The 23,472-nt window shown below is 39.7% G+C and overlaps 1 protein-coding gene across 8 annotated transcripts in view; it reads left to right on the forward strand.

Annotated features, from left to right (window-relative positions):
- The first annotated feature begins 9,466 nt into the window (after positions 1-9,466).
- MAP2 (microtubule associated protein 2) overlaps positions 9,467-23,472 on the forward strand; it is a 279,848-nt gene continuing 265,842 nt past the window's right edge. For 4 of the 8 annotated variants that reach the window (XM_057304477.1, XM_026492051.4, XM_057304478.1 and 1 more), the window contains exon 1: positions 9,483-9,686. The gene's annotated coding sequence lies outside the window, so the exon portion shown is untranslated. Of the gene's footprint in view, positions 9,687-14,747; positions 14,959-23,472 lie in introns of all 8 variants that reach the window. The other 4 variants (XM_057304460.1, XM_026492050.4, XM_057304472.1 and 1 more) reach the window with 3 other exon arrangements.

The following is a 23,472-nucleotide window of genomic DNA, read 5'->3' on the forward strand; positions in this document are numbered from 1 at the left end:
AGTTAGTCGTAACGTTTGCGCAACTTTGTGAATATGCTAAAACCCACAGAATTGTACTCTTTAGAAGGGTGACTTTTCCCTAGTATCTGAATTGTATCTCAATTTTAGAATAGAGCCAGGAAAAGATACACTATGTAAATCTTAATCAAAAGAAGTCTGGTGTGATTATATTAATGTCAGACAAATTGGCCTTTGCAAAAACAGTATTACCAGGAAAGGAGGAACATTAATTATGATACATGGAATAATTCATCAAGAAAACCTAATAATCCTTAAACGTGCATGTATGCATTTCAGAGCTTCAAAATACGTGATGGAAAATCTAACAGAACTGAAAGGAGAAATAGATCTACAATTATAGTTTGATATTTCAATACTCTTTTTTTTATTTTTTTTATTTTTTAAAGATTTTATTTATTTATTCGACAGAGATAGAGACAGCCAGTGAGAGAGGGAACACAAGCAGGGGGAGTGGGAGAGGAAGAAGCAGGCTCCCAGCAGAGGAGCCCAATGTGGGACTCGATCCCGGAACGCCGGGATCACGCCCTGAGCCAAAGGCAGACGCTTTTAACGACTGCGCTACCCAGGCGCCCCGATATTTCAATACTCTTATCTCCACTTAGAGATTTTTAAAAAAAGGAAATCTGCAGGGAGATTGATATAAACAATGCTATTGGTCAAATTGGCATACTCAACACTTACAAAACACTCTACTTAACAATTGCACTCTGCACATTTTTTTCCTAACAGATTTATGGAGATATCATTTAAATACTATAAAATCCGTTCATTGTAAGTGTACAGTGTGTTGAATTGTAGTAGGTTTACGCAGTTGTGCACCCATAACAATCCAGTTTGGGAACACTAAAAACATGGCAAAAAATTCCCTCATGCTGGTTTGTAGTCAATTGTTTCCATTCCTCACCTCAGGCAACCAGCCATCTACTTTGTTTCTATTGTTCTGTCTTTTCTAAAATTTCACACAAATGAAATCATACAATAAGTAGTCTTTCCTGTCTGGCTTCTTTAATTTAGAAAAATGTCTTTGAGGTTTATCTTGCCTGTTGCACGTGTCAGTATTTGGTCCCATTATTGTGTGGTGGTGTCTTAGCGTAGAACTATATTATCTGCTCACAAGTTCATGGACATATGGGTGGCTTCCAGGGTTCAGCTATTATGAATTATGCTGCTCTGAACATGAAGATAAACATCTTCATGTGGACATATGCTTCATTTTTCTTGGGCAAAGAACTGAGAGTGGAACACCTAGGTATATGTAAGTGCACATTTCAATTTTTAAGAAACTGACAAACCGCCCTCCAAAGTAAATGTAGAACTTTATACTATGACCATCCATGTAGGAGAATTCCAGTGTCTTCACATCCACACTGACACTAGGTATTGTCAGTCTGTGATTACACTCTTTCTAGGGTACATGTAGCATCTTTCCATGTTCTTAGTAGCCATTACTATATGTTCTGTAGTAAAGGTATCCTTCCACATATTTAGTCTTTTGATGGAGGGCTGAGACGGGTTGTTTATCTTCGTGTTATTGAGTTCTTTTTAATTGCTGCATACAAAGCCTTGACAGAATGTAGGATTGTTGGTTCACTTGGAAAGTTCGGGAGCTCCCGGGTGAGGGGGGGGGCAGGAATCTGAAACTGGCTCCCTGTACACAGAGGGCAAGGAGAGACTGAAGAAAGAAGCAAGCCACTTCAGATTGGTAGGTGGCAGGATTAATCAGCAAGGGAACTTACATTTGAGGCTTGTGCGTGGCCCCAAGATTAACAGATCTCTGTTCTCGCCTGCCAGGAAAAATGTTTGTTAAGAGGCCTTACCTGGGTGCAGACGTTCTCAGCAACACACTGCTCTCTCACAGCTGCATCCTGGCAAACCGCTCCCACTTTGGGCATGGTGGGCAGAACATACTTTTGAACCACAGGCTGGGGAGGGGAGGAACGCTTCTGACTGCCCTAGTCCAGCTCACAGGTCAACCAACGCTCACGTCCTCTCAATGACCTCTTCTAACCCTTCACCTCTCTGGTGACCAGCTCTTACAATCTTAAATGCCCCCTTGTCTGTAGTATGTCCTGAGCAGTAGGCCAGGGGTTTCACCAGCAAAGAGGTGACTATTTGGTGCTACCTGGAATTGGAGGCAGATGTCAGAGCGATGACATAGGCACATGCAGGAAAACACACACACACACACACACACACACACACACACACACATTAAGATAATGACCTTTAAATTAACAATTTTTTTCTACTGAAAGCCCCATGATCCCAACCACTAATTTTTTAAGTCCCCTAAGCTGGGCGGAGGATCGCTCAGGGTATTGACTTGTGTCCTCATGTAATTTAATAAAGATGATACATTAGTAGACTCATCAGGTATGAATGTACAACATTGTTTGGATAATAGCACAGGTGTCTTCTTGCAAAACAGTAATAATGTCCAAGACCATTCTATTTTGGAGGACAGCTTTTCTTATTAGAGTCATTTAGGTGTTCAGTAAAGACAAGATTTTCAGGCTGTCATTTAAGGTTGTTGGCTGAATTGAGTAGGGACTTTTCCTCTGGGTGCTATAGCAACCTCCAGGCCAGGGGAGGGGGGAAAAGTGGCCAAATAATCATACCAGCAGAAGACAGAATGTGCCCATCTGGCCTTGAGAAGAGGGAAGTTGGCATGTTTTGTTACCATGGGGCAGACTCTCCCCTGTGTCCAGGGAAAACCCAGGGTACAGCAGCCCAACCACACAGGTGGCAGTCACAGACATAGATGTGTGTCTCACAACCATGGAGATTCATTTGGGGCTACCCAATACACATCTGGTGGCATGACTAGTCAGCGCCAAACTAACTGCTACCCTTAATATGACAGAATGGCTACACAGTTCCAGTAATATCCATCCCATATTCCTGGTATAATTGGGTTGGTTCTGTTTGGCATTTTTTCTGTTCCCAACTTGAAATAAGGGTGCCTTTGTGTTCAACTCTGCACAACCTGAGTTGAGCCACAGGAACCCATACCAAATCTGAGCATTGTGACACATGGCCTTGATGGTGATATTTTTAGGACCCTTCCAGTCAGCAGTTCGACGGGCTGCCTCTGTAGTTTGACAGAAAAGGAATCCCCTTGTCCAGGGTTATTGATAGTATGTGCCACAGGCCAGGTTTCTGGATCAGCATTGATAATATCAGGTGAATTAAGAATACTAGTCCTAGCTTGTTCGTCCTTAATGTACTGCTTTAGTGCCTTCCAGTCCCCTCCCTGGGGTAGTGATAGCCACCATGGCAATCATGACAAGCTAGAGACAGACAGTGCCCACATACCCAACAGTTGGGTTGATCTCTTAGCAAGGCATATGAGCAGGCCCACTTTAAAAAGGTATTTCCATCCGGTGCCCATCCCATGACTGGACACCACAGGAAGAGCAGAAGTCTAAGGTTGAAAAGATGGATATTTAGTATGAACTCGTACTGGAGGGTCTTCCCCTTCTGCGAGAATTACATTTGTGGCCTGATCCTTAGATGTTAATGTGCTGCAGCCTTAGGAATTTGTGTATACCATACCTATCGACCAGGGAAAGCAACACTGTCCAGTGTGAGGAGGTGTGCTGGGGATGGGATATGCCAGACCAGGGCCCTACCTTCTTCCCTCTTTCAACGGTGCATTTTTCATTCCAGGTATGGTGTGTTTCAGCAGGTCCAACTTACAGCAGGACAATGGGATCCCAGCAGAGATCTAGTAGTTCCCCCTGATCCAGTGGTACAAAGTAATTCCCCATTCAGGTGAGATGTCCCATTGCAAATTCCAGCCAATGATGCCTTTCCCAGGTGTGATGGGGCTTGCTGTTCTCATCAGCATTACCCCAGTGAGAATCAGAATATTAGCTGTTTCCCAAAACTTCTATAACTTTTACAGTATTGGGCATTTTGGCATTGGGCATTGAGTAGTCTGGCATACAGAGCAACAGAGCCTACTGGTTGATGATTCAAATGTATTGAAGCCTGAGGAAGTACTGCCTGGCCAAGGTGACTTTACCTGTTAGTAATTCAGTCTGTTGCTTTAACGTTCCATTCTTCCTTTTGACCAACCCTGCTGCCTGCATGTTACAGGGACGATGGAACCTCCATTCAATGTTTTGTTCTTTTGCCCAATCCTGCAAATCATAACCTTTGAAATATGACCTCTGATCACTGTCTATTCAATGAGGGTATCTGTACGTGGTACTTAACTCCTCTAATCCCCTAACGGTGGCAGCCTGGTTTGCATGGCAACAGGGGAAACTTGGGCTAGGCCAGACCAAGTGTTTCCACACAAACCAAGGGATACTTTGAATCCTCACTCAGAGGAAGGGGGACAGTATAATTAATTTGCCAACCACTTACTGGTTGGGAACTCCAGTGGATGGTTCCAGACTCCTTTGGCAGTTGCCTTGGTGTTGTCTAGAACACACAGAACATGCTGTTACTGTATTAACCAAGTCAGTGTATTTCAACCCTGCATCCTTGGCAATGCAGCACCCCTCCTGGGTGCTATGGTGGTTGCTCTTTTTAGCACCCAATCTGCTGCATCTATGATGAGTCAGTTGCTAGGGCTTGTACCCAAGCTAGGGCATCAGCTTCCTGATGGTGAAGGGGTGTCAGCACCTTTATGAACTGGGACATGGGAGACAGTGGGGACTGCCTCAGACTCTTGCAGGGGAACCCAAATGTCTTTCTACATATCCTGACCCCAAAAGGGCTTATTCATGATCATCCACCCCTTGGATTCCCATTGGTCAAGCCATAGGGTTAATCCTTTAGAACAGCCCAACTGTTAGTGTAAAGGGTTAATGGCCAGGGCTCATGAATGAACACCAGCCAGCCCACTCTGAGTTTAGCCCAGTAGCTGTCCTGGTTTGTTCCTGTTTCCACCCAGATGGTGTCAGTATTGGGCCGCAGTCTATGTGGATGGGTTGTCCTGAGGAGACCCATCTCCTTACCATGCATCAAGGAGAATATCTCCACTCCCTCTCTATAGGCCGAAGGAGCATCACAGGAATGGGGCGGAGGCATTTAGAAATTCTACATACTCTACAGGGCCTAATAATACTGTATTCCTAGCGACAGTGGGCTGGTGGATAGGGTGCTCCTCTGCTGCAAATAGGGCCTTGGTTAAAGTGGGATTTTGAGCCGCAGCAGAAGTGGGTTGATGGAACACATTACTAACCCACCCCTTGATAAGAATGGAAGTTCCTACTATGACATGCTGTTCCTTCGTGAGAAGGTCTACCTGGAGGAGTGCTGTGTCCACTGCTGGGAGCTGTTGCTCTATGGACGTAGATCAGGTTTCTGCTCCCTTCCACAGCTGGGACCCAAATCCTAGGTCTATTCTCTCTTTCTGTTGTCTCTGCCACAGTGCCCAGCTTATACCTTCCAGAGTCACAGACACATCTGACTCAGATGGAAGCCCAGAGCTTCAGCCTGCTTCACCAGTATTTTTGCTCTCTCAAAGATAGCTTGCTACACTGACATTCATTCTCACATGTGTCCTTTCTCTGTCAGGTGGTATACGAGATGGAAGCATTGTGACAGGCCCTTCGAAATAAGAAAAGTCCTTCAAAATCCCCAAATCCTCACAAACTCTTGTATGTCTCTCATGTCCTTAGGGGTTAGATAGGCTTGCACCTTATCAATCATGGTGTCTGGGACAATGTGTGTCTTTACCCAGCCAAAGGACTTCCCAAAAGTTTATGGCGGTGCCTGGATCTTAAAATTCTGTGGGTTCACTGCCCATCCTCTCCATCACAAATGTTCCAGAAATGTCTACAGAGTGTCCTGCAGGAGAGGCAAGTCTTTACATGAAAACATTGTATCATCAATGTAATGGACCCATTTTAGTGATGTGGGGAAAGAGAACAGGGACAGATCCTTGGCTAGCATCTCATGAGATACAGTAGAGCTGTGCAGGTAGCCTTGTGGAAACACTTGAAAGGTCCATTGTTGCCCCTCTCTCATAAAGGCAAAATTCATCTTCTGACTTAGAAGCCAAGGTTTTACTTCTAGGACCTTGGCCAAGGTACCTAAGATGGTGGCAATACAGGGAACAGCCACATAGCTGTGGGGGGGGGGGGAGCACTACCTTATTCAATTCTTGGTAGTCCATGGTCATCCACCATGAGCCGTGTGGCTTTTTTACTGGTCATACCAGGCTATTAGAAACACTATGGACAGGGCTTACAATAGCTACTTGGGGTAGTTCTTAGATAGTTTCTCCTCTTTCTTTATGTCCCCCACCCCAGGGGGGTGTATATTGTTTGACAGTTACCGTTCTTCGTGGGGGTGGTAGATTTACTAGTTTCCAATTGGTGTTTTCCCTCAGAAAAAAATATCAGAGTTTACAGTTTGACTACTCTAACCAGAAGGCAGGGTTCACTGACAGAGGGAATTGCAAATGAAAGTAGCAATGAAGTAGAACACCTATTAGGAAGTTTAAAATGTAAAATACTGACACCACCAAATGCTGTCGAGGATGTGGAGCAAAGAGATTTTTTATTCATTATTGGTGGAAAAGTACAATCACTTTGGAAGACAGTTTGGCAGTCTCTTACAAAGTTAGACAGTGTACTATACAATCCAGCAATTGTGCTTCTAGGTATTTACTTAAATGAGTTGAACACATATGTCAGCACAAAAACCTGAACTTGAATGTTTATAGAAGCTTTATTCATAATTGTCAAAGAATAGAAGCAATCAAGATGCCTTCAATAGGTAAATAAACTAGTACATTCATACAGTGAAATATTATTCAGTGCTAAAAAGAAATGAGCTATTGAGCCATGAAAAGGCATAAAAAAATCTTAAATGCTTACTGCTAGATGAAAGAAGCCAGTCTGAAAAGACTATGTATTGTATGATTCCAACTATATGACATCTGGATAGGGATGAGAATTAGGAACAAGGCATAAGTAGAGCACAGGGGATTTTTAGGGGGGTAAACTATTCTGTATCATACTGTAAAGGGTGGATACATGACAGTATACATTTGGAAAAACCTGCAAAACTACAATGCCAAGAGCAAACCTTAATGTGAACTGTGGTCTTTATTAATAATAATGTCACAACATTGATTTATCAGTTGTAACAAATGTACCACATCCACGCAGGCTGTTACTAATAGGAGAAAGTCTGGGCAGAGGGAAAGGAAGTATATTAGGAACTCTCTATACTTTCTGTTCAATCTTTTTGTAAATGTAAAACCATTCTGAGAAATAAAGTTTATTAATAATATTTAAAAAAGGAAAACCTCAAGAAGATCTAAACAAATAGAGGCCTATACCATGTTCATGGATAGGAAGACAATATTGTTAAGGTGGCAATTCTGCAAAAAATAACCTATAAATTGAACACAATTTCAACTAAAAAACAGCATTGTTTTTATAGAAATTGACAAATTGGCATGAAAATTTATATAGAAATGCAAAAAACTAAATGACTAAAAGAATTCTAAAGGAGAATAATAATAACATTGACGGACTTGCAATACTTGATTTCAAGACTAGTTGCAAAGCTAGAACAATATTTTGTTTGCAGACAATGAGGATGGGCAGGATTGTGTTCAAGGCTTGAAGTTGTATCTGTTTAATTTAAGCTCTGAGTTGATGCAGACTCAGGGCAATTCTGCCTGAAGTGAAGGAAGGCAGAAGGATCACCTTCCTTTTGGAAAGTGGTTCTTGTACCAAATAGCACAGAATTAACAGGAACTGAGAAACATGCAGTAATTGGACTATATAGGTCTGGAGAAACTCTCAGTGACCATCATGATTTTCAGCTGCTAACACTCTGGCAGGATTCTTAATCTTCCTTCCATCCCTCTTATCATTTCATAAGTCTCCTAAGATCTCCTTCTTCTCAAGCAGGCCCTGTTCTGAGGAACAGACCTAACTCCTCCAACTTCCCTGCTACTTGGGTGTGCCCTGATACTTCCAACCTCACTGGAAGCGTCACAGAGACATGGGGTGAAGCTGGGTGGAGGGAAGCAATACAAAGAGCAGGGGTGTGACTTCAGAGGCTAGGGTTTCAGATATTGCTCTGTTACAGATTTTAATCTTCACAGCCTCTCATCATTAGGTTTCCTTTTTTTTCCCATCTGGAAATGGAGGGAATTGGACCAACTAGGAAATCAACTCCAATGTTCTAGGGTTCTATGATTCTATGGATAATTGACGTGACAAAACCAAATTATAAGTGCTATTTCATCAGCACAGTTGAAATTGTACAATCCACACCCCACTATCTTGGCTGACCTTAAAAACACCTTGTTACAAGTTGATGGAGATGCTCAGAGCAATTCTGAGCGGCATCTTACCTCTGCAATTCTGAGCTGCATCTTATCTCTCTTACTGACAGTGAAGTGCCATTCCTTGATTATGAAGATTCCGTGGTAAAGAATCATCTATTTTCTCTGTGGTCATATCACTTTCAGAAGTATCTAAGGTGATATTTTCAATGGCGACATTTCAAGGTCAACATTTTCTGTGCTTTCTAATTCGTTATTTTTATAGCATTCTTTATATTCTTCAGACTCTTCTTATTCATGATCTAATTATGTCCTCATATTAAATAAGGGCAGAGGGGTAGGGCTAATATTTTTAATCCTCATTCATACACTGAAATTTAGATTAAGTGAAGAGACTCTGGGTCATACATCTAGCTATCCAGCATGTAAATAAAGTCCACGAAGGCAGTGATTTGGGGTACGGGGAGGGAGGCAAGTGAGTCTGTTTTATTCACTGAAGTTTTCACGGTGCCTAGAACAGTACCGGACAGAGGAAGTTTTAATAAACATTTGTTTAATGAATAAATGAATGAATGAATCTGATTAGTGACAGAGCTGGGTCTAGAAGTCTCTATACTCTCAGCCATTGCTCCCTTAGTACTGACAAGAGTTGTTCTCTGTCCTCGTGCCCCTCCCCCCCGCCCATTTTCCTGTCTTTTCTGAATGCCACTGTTGTCAGGTTTGTGGAAGCAAGGCCAGTGAGCCTTCTCCATGGAGAGGTAACGGGAACCCTTGCCTCACAATGACAGAAGAAGGAAAGGAGGGCATTTTTTTTTTTATGGGGACACCCCTCAATTCCCCCATGAGTCAGAGAAGGTCCGCTGGGTGCCTCTGTCCCGAGGGCGCTGGTCTCACTCTGGCGGCGGCGGTGGCGGCGGAGGGGGAATTCTCTGGAGCCCCTTGTGGCCGGGTCTTGGCAGGCTCCGGCGGCTGTCACTCTTGCGGTCCCCGCCGGGCGGCGGGCTGGTTGCGGCAGGAGGCGGAGCGGCAGCGCTCCCCATTCCCGGACACTGCAGCTGGGGCGCAGCCGAGCGGCAGGCTGGCGGCCGCATGGGGAGGCGGGGCGAAGGCGGGGCCGGGGCGGAGAGGCGGGGCCGGAGCGGGGCGGGGGCTTGGGGAGCCCGCGCCAGGGCGGCGCTCAGACTGGGCCGGGCGCTCGGGCTGCGCGGGCTCTCGGCGGCCGCGGGGCAGCAGCAGCATCCTCCTCCTTCTCCTCCTCGCTTCCTTTTCTTTCCTTCCGCTTCTTTCTCTTCTCCTCCTTCTCCTCCTTCCCCTGCCCCGTCTCCCCTTCTTCTCTGGAGGGCACAGTCCTCAGGTCCGTGAGCGCAGGCAGCGACCACCGTGGGTGCATCCAGTCCAGGTAAGAGAGCAGTCCGCACCTCTGGTTCTGTATAGGACGCCTTTCCTTTCTCTGCTTGGCTCTCTGCTTGGAGGGAGCCTCAGCCAGGAAAGGGATGGGAGTAGGGAGGGGGCTGTCTCGTCCTCTCTGCCTTGGAAGCCGGCACAGGTTGGCCGGCTATCCGTCTCCCACCTGGCGGCCCCTTCAGGCCCAGCCTCTCCAGGTGTCACCACAGAGCAGGGGAATGGGCGCTGCTGCTACCTGGCTCTATGTTTGTGGAAGAGTGTGTGACCTGGTTAGGTACCACTTTGAAACCCTGGGAACTTAGGATATCCATATTGAGAGCTAATATTACCTGAGCTGTAGAAAGACGAGGAGTGGGTTATACAAAGATAATGGGGGGTGGGGTGGGGAATTCGGGGTGAGGATTTTTTTTTTTTTTTTTTTTGTCCGTCTAGCTGCAGAGAGAACTGCACACTGACGAATGAGTGAGTTAGGGAAGCCCTGTCAATTTGGAATCATTTTCCTTGTAATTCTTCCAGAAACAGCTGGAAACGGAAGATTGATAAACATAATTTTAGGAAAATGAAAAATCAATGTCTGGTGGTGTTGGAGGGCGGGACACGAAAAAATGTCTGGATGAGCTTGAAGCTTCACACAGTCTTTCTGTTTCAAGCGATGGGGGTGGGAAACCTGCACCTACAGTCCATCTATTCTTTTTCTTTTTAAAGGCTTTTGGGGTCCTGCATTGCCGAGTTTTGTCCTTCCCCAACCTAGTCTTTTGTTTAAGGATGGAAATTTCAAGGAGGAGTGTATGAAAGGAGCCAGGAGTGGGGAGATGTTGTGTTTGGGTGTGTGTAGGGGACAGGAGGGAGTAGTGAAGCAGATGGGGTCAGAAAAAAAGCATCTTTGAAAACTGGAATTGATGTTATACTGCCTGGCGTCAGGGCTTAAGGATTTTTGTCAGGAAATAAAAAGCTTTCATTAGCAACAAGCCCGTTTGTAACAATTGCCGTGTGCCATCTGCTGTAAGCCCTTAGCATAATGCTTCCAGGATGTAGACATTTAGAGCTGACACAATGTGGAGGGTTTTTGTTTCAAATGCATACACATACATACTCACATACATGTGTGCACTTGGGCACATCACACACACACATGCACATATATAATACATTATATACATAATATTACAAAAGGGAGTAGCTACTGAAAAGACAAATCTTTTTCAATTTATCTTTGAGGGTTTGGGGTTATGGTGTGAATGAAATCTGTAGCGCAAAACAAAAAAAAAATATTGTTGGGTGATATATAATTTTGAGTGTGAGGCCGAAGGATTAATGGATGTTGGCAAGGAGCTAACTCAAATGTTAAAGGTATAATTTATTTAAAAATGGTTGATCCAGGAGAGGAAATGACCGCAAACTGAAATTGAGGTTTGCAGCCGCAGTGAGGCGATGGAGAACAAAGCCTTTTATGTGAGCCACATTATGCAAAATGTCCCATGCTTGAGCTTCAGGTACCAGCCCAGTATAAAGCATAGCTCCTTCACCCTGTCATTTCACTGTGGGCAATTATATTTTTTTTGGCAATGAAAATGGATTAAATAAATAAAAGCCCTTTAGAATGCCCAAGATGAAGATTACAGCCTTTCACCTAAATGTGACACAAAACACCCATTTAACTGGGCAATAGGTATATTTTGGTAGGAATCTTTATGAATTTGTAAATCCTGGGTGTTTCAATCAACCCTCTCCCCTTTATGCACAAAAAGCATCCTCCCTCCAAGACAAGGTAAATGGCATTTTTTCTTTCAATGAAGAATATTATATTTGTGTGCATATCTTAACATTGATTTTCTGGTAATTTTATTTGATTATCATAGGTTTACATCTGTATTCATGATGTGCATGTTATCAGAGCTATTGTGCCTTTCACATCATTGGTACATGCTGCTTATCTGTTCATGATTTATTTAATTTTAATTCGTAATTTAAATTTCAGTTTGCTGTAATACTATTTAATTTCCAAAAGTTTTTAAAAATTTTACATGTAAGCAGAAAATTGTCTAAAATACATACATCTGGGGATCTAAGCAATGTAAAAATTGAGCTTCCTTTAAAAATTTTTTGATTGCATTAGTTTTCATTTTCTTTGTGTCTCTCCTGTCTTATTCTTCCCCGTACCTCTTGTCAAATAATCTGTTTCTTTCTGGCTGTCTGTGCTGCTTTAAGCTTCGAGTTGTGTCTAGACTACCAACAGCAGATAGTTGTCTCAGGAATTTTGAACGTAGGATTTGTTCATTCTCCGAAGCAACTCTCTCTCAGGATGACTTGTTTACAGCACCTTCTCAGGGAGGAGAAAGAGAAAGAATGTGCTGAGAGAGCATGACCCAGTGAAACTGGCACAGCCATTACCTCATCATAGTAGCTACTTCAGATTCATTGAGAGAGCAGACATCCTCTCAGTGGAAACCAAACACCGGGAGCACACCCATCTCTAGGCAGAAGCCCTTCTCTTCCCATAGCAGCCTCTACTAATTTTGCTTTGCTGAGGTTAAAGGGATATTTTCTCTTGTAAGTATTTTTTTTCAGGGATCTTGAACTTGGACAAAAATATGCAGCCAGAAATGAAACTTGGCACAGAATCTAAGCCTGAAGGAACTATTTCATTCCTTTACCACTTTTGGCTTAAATCAATTTGCAAATTTTCTAAACATCAGAAAGGAGAAGGAAGAAAAATATTTGTGACTGTGTTTTTGCATGTTTTCTTATGACACACACATATTTTGTATTGAATTTTACTAGCAACTGGATAATAGGCTGGACTGCTGTGCTTTTGAGAACTATAGTTGTACTGTTGGGCTTGAAAATTAAATAGTTATTATGTTTGTTTAGATGTATGCATAACAATGTGTGCATCCCTAAGTTATTCATCAATATCCTTGGGAGACAGACCGTATGAAACCAATGTGGGGATTTTAGTATTCAAATTGATTATTCTGATTAATGAAGTCTTTTCAACTCTTAATTTCCTTATGACAGATTAAGATAAAGAATCTGAAATAACAGTTATAGTAGATGAAAACACTACCCCCAGGTCAATACTATATTCCTTAATGCTAACAGTAGTCATAAGGTAAGTCATTACTAGATATATGAACCTGAAGATAACATTCTGGAACAGTCATAATAAGCTCTTTTGTCTCTGATACATGAATTAAAGATGCTATTAAGCTCCTTGAATCCTATCTGATTCTTTCAGATATATCAGTTCTTTTTGCTACTTTAATTCTCTCTATGCTTTTATTATTGTCATTGTCTTGATCTACTCATTCTACATCTCTTATATGGGCAGTATTTTGTCATTTCACCAATTCCCCCCCCCCCCCACCACCCCCGCTTTACACCATTTATCTCACATTTGAATGTTAGACTTCTCTATTACTATTACTACTATTCTTCTATAGTATTACTCTCAGTACAAATTAGCTTTTAGGAGAACATTAATTACTACTTTTTGGTTATTCACCTATATGTCACCTATTAGAAATATCATACTGGAGGCTATGTAACGAGATACCAAAAAGTAGAAAACATGGTCCCTGGCTTTAAGAAATTTACAAATAAAGTTAGAAGGATTTACTTCTTTCGTAAGAGGTGACATTCAATTGAGTAGCTGTGTTACGGATATGACACAGAGAGCAAGGGACTACATTTGGACAGAGGCAATGAATGTGCCAGCATCTTAAAGACAAGCTGTTAGTCATCAATTATATAAATACCTTAATGTATACCTACCTTCTTTATTTCATATATAGTTATATATTTTTAATTAGGGAATGATTAAATATAATTCTGTGTGTGTGTGTATGTACACATACACAATGCAAATACTAATAGCCCCTCAAATACTTCCATCAATCACCTGTAGGAAGTCATGTCTTTAAATGCTATACAGCACATGAAAATACAAATTCATAGTTTTCTGAGAAGCAACTGTGGATATTCTCAAAGAATTATCAGTCTCAGGAATTGATTCCAGGGGCGCCTGGGTGGCTCAGCTATTAAGCATCTGCCTTTGGCTCAGGTCATGATCCCAGGGTCCTGGGATGGAGCCCTGCATTGGGCTCCCTGCTCAGCGGGAAGCCTGTTTCTCCCTCCACACTCCCCTTGCTTGTGTTCCCTCTCGCTGTCTCTCTCTGTCAAATAAATAAATAAAATCTTTAAAAGAAAAAAAGGAATTGGTTCCAGGCCTCAAAAGCAGTTAAAGAACTATAAAGTCAGAAGTGGTAGACAACCAAAATCAAGGGGAAGGGTCTGTGGGAAAGTTTGGGTGGGTGGATTGCAGTAGAGGAGAACAAAAGCAAGTTTTCAGTTGTTAATAGTTGTCAATTCAGGATGGAGAAGAGACTGTGTGTAAGTGGGTGGAGAAATAAGAAATCTGTTTTGTTTTTCTACCTCCTCAAAATATTTGGTCCATATCCCTCCCTGTCATTACATTGAACTAAGGCCGTAGGTGTTTCCTCCTAAAATTTATAAAGGATGTTTATTGGAAGCAATTCTGTAGTGAATCAAAAATTTTAAAACAATGTGAACACAATTAATTGACTTTTTATGGAAAACACTTTGAATCTAATCTTTGAACTTAATCTTTCCTGTTCAAGAGAAACAAGCTTTCCTTTGAGTGATAATATGTTAACTATGATACTTTTTACTTACACATTTTAATGAAATTCTGTGAGAATTTAGACAAAATACAGAGCTCAGGATTTTCTCTTTCAGTTGGTTAAGTTATGTTGTGGGCTTTGGGGAAAGTTTTAAACAATTTGTTTTCCATTAAAACACATAAGAGGTGGCAAATTTCTTTTCTTTTCTTTTCTTTTTTGCTTTTTGTTATGTTAATAAGTCTTTTAGAGAAAATAATTTTACTTATAAGGTCACACAGCTTGACTTTCCCCTTCTTTCTTTTCCTTTTTCCTTCCTTCTTCCCCCAGCCCTTTTCCCTTTTCTTCTTTCCTTTCTTTGCTCCTTCTTTTCTTTTTTTTTTTTTTTTTAAAGATTTTATTTATTTATTCGACAGAGAGAGACAGCCAGCAAGAGAGGGAACACTAGCAGGGGGAGTGGGAGAGGAAGAAGCAGGCTCATAGCGAAAGAGCCTGATGTGGGACTCGATCCCGGAACGCCGGTATCACGCCCTGAGCTGAAGGCAGACGATTAACCGCTGTGCCACCCAGGCGCCCTGCTCCTTCTTTTCAATTCGTGTTGGCAAAAATTATTGATCGTTAGAAAATGTAAGTATATATATATATATATATATATATATATATATATATATAGCCTGCTATTTTTATTGAAATTTATTTCCCATTACATCTACATTTCTCATGTAACATGCAGTAGTTTTCTGCTGCCTTCTCTCCCTCCTCAGCACTGCATCCCTATCTTGGCTCTTTTTCATCTTGCCTTTTATATCCTCTAGCCTTGAATAATCTTTTCCTTCTATACCAGTCTTTGATCATGTGTTTCCTTCCTCTAGAAGGCCTTTCTGAATCAGGAAGAAAAGTTACTGCCTTGTTTCTTCCCATGACTTGAACCAAGTTTACCCAGGTTCCCTTATCTTAAACATACATGCTCATCCCAACTGTGTCCTCGCCATCCTTTAAATTAATGTTTTAAAAACCTGCAGGTAAAAATGGTACATCTAAATGACTAATTGTTTCCAAAATGAAAAAGTTAGTTAACCAACTGCTTTTTTGTCATTTTTCTCACCTAATACCAAGTAAAATGGTTCAGCTATTTTTGTAAGTTAAATCGACTAGTAAAGTCATTGTCAGTCAATCCATTGTCTTCAATTTATGCTAGTTAACTAACTGCACAGATATACACCTAATATTTTGATTACCAACTAGTCAATGACCAATCAGAAAATATTGAACTAAATTAATTCAGTTTTGTATATTTTTAATTACATTGCTTTGAACATCATCATTAGCCATCTTGAATCCATTTCAAAGTGATCATAAGACAGTGCTTGAATAACCATGAACACATTTTATCATTTTACTGTCTAGGTCTGTTACATTTAAAGCAAACTCATAAGTAAATACACAAATTCTATTAATTTGAAGTCAACTAATCATGCCAATGTCAACCTTTTACATTATTTAAGTGTTTATGGCTTTATAGTTGGCTATGTTTTGTTGTAACAGCTGTAACAGTACTGTCTTGTATTGTTAATGGACAGCAGTGAAATTCTATAATGAATTGATACGAAAAAATGTTCTCAATTTATTGTCTAGAAAGAATGATGCAGTATCACTTTCACTGACATTAAAGCAATTAAATAATGCTCGGCTTTGAAATTTTATTATTTTATTTGAGCATCGTGCCTCTCAAAATTATAGTCTTTCCATAAGTGTATGCATGTTTTTGGCAGAACGATTTTAAACAATATGCTGCTTACTTTTTGTTGGTGTTTATATGAGATGCCATATTCCTTTGGCCCATTTTAAAAACAAGCAAAAAAGTTTGAGGATGCAGTTATGCATTCTTTTTATGTTAATGTTATTGAATATAGCTAAGACAACGTCTCATTCATTAATTTACCACACATCCTTATTTATTTTTGAAAAAAGTTTTCAATCTGGAGCATACAATTTCTTTCTTCAGTGGACATTAATACGGAGTCATAGTACATGTAGCAACTTATGATCACACGAAATTTGTTTGCCTTGTGTTTTACAAAGAGTTAGCTTGGGGGTATTTGTGTGTGTGTGTGTGTGTGTGTGTGTGTGTGTGTATGGTAAACTTCTAAGACAGCCTTTTATAAGTACACCACTTTTCATAGTTGAAATAAATTATTTTGCAATCAGTTGACTTAGAGAAAATTAAAAACTATACTATGATGTTCCGCATGAGAACATTTGGTATTAAATACAATTTTATAAGAAAAACAATGTTATGGGGGCGCCTAGGTGGCTCAGTCAGTTAAGCATCTGCCTTCAGTTCCGGTCACAATCTCAGGGTCCTGGGGTGGAGCCCTGCATCCAGGCTCCTTGCTCAGTAGGGAGTCTGCTTCTCCCTCTCCGCTGCTCCCCCACCCCCACCCCTGCTCACACGTGCTCTCTCTCTCAAATAAATAAGTAAAATCTTTTAAGAAAAAGAAAAACAATGTTATGAGTATTCCTTAATAAAATGAGATTGGATGAATTTCAAACTATTTGTATACTTTTCTGTTTAGAGATATAGTCCAGATTCCATTGTCCATTATTGAAATCAAGTGGTAAAGCTAAATATTGTGCTCAAAATAAAAATATCTCTGTTTTGATCAAAATGTCCTAAATTGAAATATTGAGCACTCAAATTTATCTTTTAAGAAGTAAGGGTGGCCCTACTTCTGCATGCAAAATGCAGTTTATCTTCATTGAAACAGCAGAAGCCAGATTTGATAAAACTTTAGAAATTTTATTGCCAAGAAAGCATTAAGAAAGCACTAAGCATCCTACTGAATGCCAAATGTCTTCTAAAACAATAAAGTGAGTGCGGTCTAGGGTTTATTTAAATGGGCTTTGGCCATTGTGCCTTGAACTAAAGCTTGCCTCATTCATAGATTACATGATGGAAATTATTATAGTCTACTGAGTGGCCTTTGGTGAGATTGAGGTTTTGTGGTTTTGTTTTGTTTTTTTAAGTTCTTACCTATTTCAGATTCAGTCACCAGTTCCATGGTTTTCATTCCTTTTGTTTTGAATAGGACCTGAGGGTGGTCACTATCAAAATTAATGTTTATGAAAACTGCACAATGCTGGACAGTCTCACTGCCTTATTTCAGTCCCTTCTTAAAGACTACAGGAGGGTATGTGATAAGAATCCCAACTTTTCTGTTAAAAAGCTGATATTGCAAATGAGTGAACTGACTTTTGATTTTTGATAAAATCTTTTCTTTGTGCTTCTAATATATTTATAGTCTATATAAACAGAATAGCTCTTTGTAATCCTATTAATTAGTGGCTTAGAAGGATTATGTGCTTACATAGCTGGAAACATAAAATGTCATTAATTGTATTCTTGCCTTCTGTGCCTCTGCCCCATTGCGGAAGGGACATTTGTTCTTAAGACTTGCTAATTATATACGAATTAGATGATGTTTGAAGGGAAAGAGGGACGGTCAAGAGCAAATGGTATGAGCCTCTGATGTACATATAAATAAACCATTACGGGGAGCTGTGAAGTGGCTTACCCCAAGGTCCTGAGAAGTGGAGCCAGGCCTGAGACTCAGTCATTTGGCTCCAGCCCCATGCTTGTTGAAGGTGCCAGTGGAGTACTGTTTCTCCATTTCCAATTCTGATCATATTATCGTTTTCTGCGCTAGGGGGGTTAGGTGACATGACAGTCATACCTGCCCAACCTTGTGACTCCACAGTGACTTTCCCGTGGACACAAAAGGGGGAGGGATCTGGAATTCTAAGGCCGTTCCCACCAGCTGCAAGCCAGCCCTGAAAATGGTGAGACGAACTGATCCAGGAAACACTGACAGGGCTCCTGCCCAGGACCATTCCTGTGGTTTGGATATCTTAAAACAGAAGTTTGAATTCTCTGGGGATGTGTGCTCAGACTCACGGTACTTGGAAAGCCAAGGAGCTTTCCTCAGACCTTGAACTATCCATGCTGATGCTTCCAGATTGCTGGAGACTGTGTTTAAACTTGGCTCTTTGTACAAGGGGAATCCAACAAAAATAGCCAGATTGAAACTTTTTTCTGACCTCTCACAACATGAAATTTTCTCAAAAATAGCTTTCCCTTTGTGTTTCCCCCAGCCTTAATATTTTTAGCTGAGAGGAAGTGAGCTAGAAAGGCTGTGGGCCTCTTACTTTCTTACTCTTGTATGTCTTCCTGTTTCTCTGTCTCCAGTGCTCCATCCCTGTTATTTTTCACTTCTTCCAAGGAGACAGCAAATTAAATGAGAATTAGGTGTTGCTATGGTTACTGTGTTCAGTAGAGCTTCACCTGCACCCACGCTGGTTAGGCATGGTAGAGTCGTAAGTTGACAAATATTTGAAAGGCATGAAAAGCATCTTGGAGGAAAGAAATTAAGCAGAAACCGTGCGTAAATATTTAAAGAGAAACATATTCCTAGTCACTGAAGACTGAAACGATATCACTACCTGGGGAGTGAAGGAATTCTAATGTTACCCTTCTGTTAGAGAGTGTTAGATAGTATGTCCTATTTCTCTGGATGAACGTGTTCAATCACTCCTCAGAATTGGAGTGACTGTTTTATCACTGAGTAGATGTTGAGAGAATTCCTTAAAATATTTTCCATGCACATCTGTAAAAGACTGGGTTGTGCATATTGTCTTCCTCTAAAGTATTTTTATTTTGAGCCATAAATACAGAAAAAGTCATCTTAACTGCACACTAGAAATGTACGAAGGCAAATTTAAAAAAATAAGATATTCTATGTTCTTCTTCTTTGTTGTGATTTACTGAATTTGATAATCTGAAAATATACATGCCCTCTAAAAAATTAAAATAATACCTTTTCATAAATGATATTCTTCCTTGGAAGGATTCACTGTCTGTCTTCCACTTAAATATCAGGCGAGTGAGCCATAGGTATTTCCAATATCATGGCCCATAAATCATTCATTTGTTTATTTAACAGATGGTTATTGGATCTCTAATATGTGGCAGGAATTTTTCTGAATGTGTAGGGTATTGGGACATGCCATACAAATTCCCACCCTCATGGAGTTTATATTCTAATAACAGGAGACAGAAACTAACAAATGGGTAAATGAATGAACATTTGAAACACGAAGAACTGCTATAAGGAAGAGGAAACAAAAACATAAAATAGAGCTAATTTGGGATGAGATGTGCTGCCTTTGGAGACTCAGGTAATGAGAAATAGTCAGCCATGGGAATATGGGGGAGAGGGGGTGCAGCAAGAATTTTCAAGCTGTGGGAACAGAATAAAAAAACAGCTTTGAAGCCGGAAGAAGCCTGTCGTATTTGAGAAACAAATACAAGGCCAATGGCACTGGAGTCTAATGAATGTGATACACGGTCGTAGGAGAGGAGATCAGCAGAAGGCAAGTACCAGGCCACACAGGTCCTCTTGACTATGATTAGGGTTTTTTGACTTTTATTGGACATGCGGTACATTCTAATTTTTAAGGTAGCAGAAGCAAAATTTTTTTAAGAATCTCATAAATGCTCTCAAAGATTAATTATATTTTCTAAATCCCTGAAGACATATCTGTATCTTATTCACTAATGTGTTAAATCACAGGAGAGAAATAATTTAGAAAGTCAAAATCAATGGTGGGGATAAAATTAGACTTATGTTGACCTGGTCTAATATAATGCTCTAAACACAGATAGCCCAAATCGTGTCATTATCTTTAGATCCTGAAATTAAATTACATGTGTAAGTAATTTGAACCCCTTGTAGCCTTTTTGTACCCAAAACTAACCTTTAAAAAGCAAACCTGCACAGAAAAGTACAGATACATATTTGAGAAAAGCAGTCACAAAAATCATTCCAGTTTCACTATGGTTGTATTCTTTGGCTATTTCTCCACAATAGCTATAGTACTAAAAAAGGCCAGGTGCCAAGCAACAACAAACATGCTACTGAAACTTATAAATAAATTAAATAGCAGAGTAACACGTACTTTGCTTCTTGGAGGCAATGGTTTAAATCTCCTGAGAATTTAGTAAGTGAGCTGATCCAATTTCATGATGATCTTGGATCACCTGTGAGATTAATGATCCTGCATATATTGCTTATACTAAAATATGTAATGTACTTGTCAGATATTTGTAGACTTCGTGTAATGATCTATTGAACTTACCATTAAACAGAGTTTGCCAGACATTTGATTGATTTTACTTCTGGCATACTTCAAGGCTGTTTACTTTTTTTCTAGGCATTCCTCAGTAGAAAACAGAACTATTAATTTTTTTATTCCTTCATGTAGTGTTAGTTACAGGACATTCTCAATATGTCACACAGTGTGGGAGAAATTCGTATTTTTATTTTGCAGTAAAGGATTGAATTAATGTTGATATTTCATTCTTTCTTTGACTCCATTTTGTTTTTAAGATTAATTAAATCGTGATGTAAATTGGTTTAATCTGGAAACATATGATGGAGTAATAGATCTATTTCCCAGACTTGTAGTTACTCAGGGTAAACATTAAAAGTATGAATGACAAACTGAGAAATAATTCCGATATATATTAAACTAAATAGTAGTCTTGGAATTTTGATCGAATGTGGGCTTTTTAATATTGAGATATCACTAACCATCAAATAAAAAGGAAAATGTTAGTTTAAAGGATTGATGATCAGGCTTTAAAAAGAAACAGTAATTTTCTTCTAAATGTACAACCATGCTTATGCTACAGAATATAAAATATATAGCATATTGCTCTCCTCTAATTGACATTGGCTAGAGATGCAAGACACAAAACTAAAAAAGAATATAACACACAGTAAGATAAATGATAAAGAATAGTATGGCCTATAAATGCTATGCAAATTCAGAGGGGGGAGATATAGCACCATATGTGAAAGCTAAAGATTTCATGTGGGAAGCAGAATGTGGAGTGGGGATGCATAAGTGGCTGAGTTTGGAGGAATGCCCAAGTAGGACAGTAGTAAAAGCAAAGGCACTGAGACGACACTGAGCAAAGTAAGCCAGATTGCCTGCACTGGAGGACTCCTTTTAGAGAAGAGTGCGATTGGAAGGTAGTCTTGGATTTGTAGAGGTCCTTAAACACTGGGTTTAGTAGGAGTTTTGGTGTTATCATAAGGCCATTGGAGTGAAGGATTTGGAAATCAGAATTTTGACCTGGGGAGTGGTATAAGGAATGTGATATCTAAGATTAGCAAGACAAATTTGAGAGGGTAGAGTGGCAGGTTTAGAATTTCTGCATATGGCACAGCATGGGGACACCAACCTGTTTAGAGTATGAGACTAAGGGATTTATTTGGGAGCTATGGTTTCAGACATTTTCATGAACATGGAGAAAATATCAATGCCAATGAATGGAAGTAGATGACACTGATAGAGATGGAGTGAGGAATGCCAGGCTTTTGACATCTTCCAGAAGACAAGTTGGAGGAAGCCAAAAGAGTTAGAAGCCATGCAGAACTGTAGTCCGTGAGTAATATGAGCTTCTATTGGGATTATGTCATGTGCATGCAAAATATGTATTTTTGAAAGGACAATGGCTTTGGAACACAGATCAAAGAAATAAGAACAAATTTCAATATAACTCCTCTGATTTCTAGGCTATATTGAAATGAACTGCATGACTTCACAAATTAATACAATAAACCGATAATTGAAAATCAAGGAATGTGTGTGTATCTAAGTAATCACAGATTTTTATCAAATATTACAAAAACATTTTTGCTATTTATTTCTGATTTTAAATATTTGATTCTAAAAATGTTTAATATCTTTATAACTTTATTATATCATATAACTACCATATGGTAGGAGTTGGCAAGCTATTCTGTAAAAGACCAGATAGAAAACTTAGGCTTTGGAGGTCACATACACTCTCCGTTGGCAATTACTCAGCTCTGTTGTAGTAACAAGAAAAGGGCCATGAACAGTATGTGAACAAATGGGTATTGAAGTGTTCTAATTAAACTTTATTAACAAATAAAGGTGATAGGACCATTTGACCTATGGACTGTAGCTTACCAACTCCTGGCATATACTGTCCTATTTGAACATGAATCTAGAAAATGTCTTTGAAATTAGATAATCACACTTTTAAGAGATCATAAATACATGAAAACTATCTGAGGACAATAGTTGCATATTTCCCTTTATGAAGATCCATGGGGAGAATTTTTAGATTCCTCTCAAGTCAGAACATAGTAAACCTGTAGTCCTAAACCACTGGATTAGTTTCATCATATGGCCACAGGTTGTGTGTACATTTTTTTTTCTTGGTCTTTAGTAACCTCAGAATAAAGTTGTGTGCCATTTCCAATAACTCTTAAGAACTTATACATTTCACATACTAACTCTTCTATGATTTATTTTCTTACCAATGCTTTCCTTTTGTCCTTATCTTTTGAATCCTTTTTTAGAACAAGGTCAGGTATAAATAAGGCTACTTTCTATATTTTCACGAGAAAGCCACTTTTAATTAAATGTGTGCCCATAGTATTCTTACTTTCCAGAAGTGAAGGTGGTACGGCATTTCAATCATGATTGCTATTAAATTAGGACAGATGGCATTGCTCGTGTTATTCAGTTTCCATAACTGAAATCATTTTCTCACAAATAAACTGTAACTTTTATGTGAATATGATATTAGAGGACATTTATTAAATCTATTACCCTCACATTTAAAATAAAAATGGGATGGTTTATTGTTTCTGAAACTTTCACTGTGTCTTTGGTCACAAATGCCTTTCAAATGATTTTTCAAATGATTTTCTCAAGTGATCCTAGCAGGAAGCTGCTAAAACCCAAATATTTTTTTTCTCTTTTATGAGTGCGTGACCATGGAAATACTCTGGAGATTAGCATTCAGATATTTAAATATTGTTCTCTTTCTCTCCAGAATGCTGCGTGAGGGTTTCTCACTCCAAATTGAAATCTGGGACTCATGTTAAAAGAGACTATGTTTTAATTTTTTGTTTTGTTTTGTTTTACATGCTCTTCATGTGAAATGATACTCTTGTCTTCTGATTTTAATAATAGGTCTTGTTAATACATTAGAATTAAATAGTTGGACAAATTTTGACTGTCCCATTAAATTAATAGATG

This window comes from Ursus arctos, unplaced genomic scaffold (genome assembly GCF_023065955.2).
Source record: "Ursus arctos isolate Adak ecotype North America unplaced genomic scaffold, UrsArc2.0 scaffold_1, whole genome shotgun sequence".
In the NCBI taxonomy this organism is placed as follows: domain Eukaryota; kingdom Metazoa; phylum Chordata; class Mammalia; order Carnivora; family Ursidae; genus Ursus; species Ursus arctos.